The sequence below is a fragment of the Camelina sativa genome, chromosome 16, assembly GCF_000633955.1.
Source record: "Camelina sativa cultivar DH55 chromosome 16, Cs, whole genome shotgun sequence".
Taxonomy (NCBI): Eukaryota; Viridiplantae; Streptophyta; class Magnoliopsida; order Brassicales; family Brassicaceae; genus Camelina; species Camelina sativa.
The window spans coordinates 16,492,779-16,495,057 of record NC_025700.1 but is presented as its reverse complement, the minus strand read 5'-3'; positions in this window follow the sequence as shown (position 1 = coordinate 16,495,057).

Sequence of the window (2,279 nt, the reverse complement as noted above, 5' to 3'; positions counted from 1 at the left end):
CTCATCAGATTGTGACACGTGTCAATTTTAACGATCAGAAATCACAGTTTTCAAGCTTGGTAAAATGATGCATAAGATAATTGTAATCTTATTATATTAAAAAAAATTGTTAATCCTAAAAGAAAAATGATTGTAAATACACCCCTCTATATAAGCAAAGAGATGATGACATATTTTTCACCAAACAAAATAATTTGGACTAGCTTTGTTTTTCTTGGTAAAATTTTCTTCTTAGTTTTTTATCAATCTTTTGTTTGACACATCATTGTTCTTGAACAAGTCTCGAATGCAATTTGTTTGTTGTCTAATCGAAGCAACTATATAAAAAGATTCATATATTACCACTTGTATTCATCGTCGTTTCTTTGAATTTTGTTTCGTTTCTCAATCTCATAAATTCATAATGCATACTACAAAATCTTTGACTTTGAAGTGTTAACAAAGTTTCTTATGCATAATAATTAAGGTTTTTGGAATTAACAAACTTCTCACGGTGTTATTATTATTTCTATTAATTTGCAAGATATGTAGCATAAAAAAAGATGAATACACAAATACAAGATAACAACAGAGATTATATAACACTAGATCAACTAAACCAAAAGTGTTTTTTATCGTCGAACGATAGTACGTCTTACAAGAAAGTGGGAAACAATATTTTTTTTTTTTAAATGAGCTCATTAGAATAAATTTTCTCATAAAATAGAGAAGGGAATTAAGGAAAATATATAGAAAATTATTAATTCTAAAAAATGTAAATACTCACTTCTATATAACATAGATCGTCTCATATTATTCATCATACAAAATAATGTATTCAAAAATATTGCTTTCAACTTTGTTCTATTGGTTAAACTTTTTTAATGGGAAAACAAATTTTCCTTATTTTTTAAAACTAAAACATACGGAAAAGGTATGATCAATATGTTGACCCAAAAAAATGGAAGATTAATATATGTATCTTCTTTTTCTAATACTGTATTTTAAAATTTATTGTAGTAGTTTTAGATTGTTTTATTTAATATATATTTTCATCTTCGAATTATTTGAGATTCATATATTACCGTGCTTATAATTTTCTATTATTTCATTAATTATGTCAAATTTATTTTATTTTAATTTCTCACCCTTGATTGGTTGGTCATAGAATTTTTTTTTTTGCAAACATAATTGTTATCTTTCGTTCAATCTCAAAAGGAGGACAATAATGGTTGAATAAAATAAGCTAATCAAATACAAGCCTACAACAAACATAGATAGATTGGAGAAACATAAATCATTGTTGATAGATCCAAAGGAGCTTGAAGACAGAGCCTACATCATGGTGTGTCAAAGAAACAAATACATTGGGAAATTTAACATTAGTTACTATCAAAGATTTTGTGACGTTGGAAAAAAATCTTTAGTTTCATTTGTTGCTGGAGTCAGCCACTTTGAGATAGCCAAAAGACGTGAACATGTTCTCTCCATACAGAAGGAGTGCAGAGCCGAGATTCTCTCTATCGTGGAGGAGGTTGGACGCAAGGTTATCTCCCGGCGGATGGCCAGTGACCCAAGTAAACGAAAGAATCGGTTAAATTTTTCATATAATCTCCTCTTCTAGCTAAACTATAAAAAAAAAAAAGAAATTTGTCCTTTTTTATTTTTTTTATTGAAAATAAAAACAAATTTTAATTTAATAATTTAATTTACCTCTTTGGATATTTGTTAACAGAATCAAAAACCTATTCTATTTACAAACGTATTTTCCAAAATTTTTAATTTTCAATAATAATAATGAGACTTATTAGAATTAAGCTAGAATTTGAGACCAAGTTTTATGTCAAGTTCAAAAAACCTAAACTTCCTTTTTTTCGCAACACTCCTTAAAAAAAGTTTCTATTAAACTAAAAGAATAAGGGGAAGGAAGAAAGCGAATCGATGTGCTAATTCCCCATCCTCAAATTAGTCCTTCCCAAGGATTGTTGTCTCAATGAATAATTGTAGGAGTTAAATCTTGATAGAATTAAAAAACTACAAAAAAAAATCCCGAATTTTATGATTTCTGGGATTAAACAAAAGGATTCAGAAATAAAAGCGCTAATGCTACAACGAGGCCATAAATTGTTAAAGCTTCCATAAAAGCCAAACTAAGCAATAAAGTACCTCGGATTTTTCCTTCTGCCTCAGGTTGTCTCGCGATACCTTCGACAGCTTGACCCGCAGCTGTACCTTGACCAACTCCAGGTCCAATAGAAGCAAGCCCAACAGCCAACCCAGCAGCAATAACCGAAGCAACA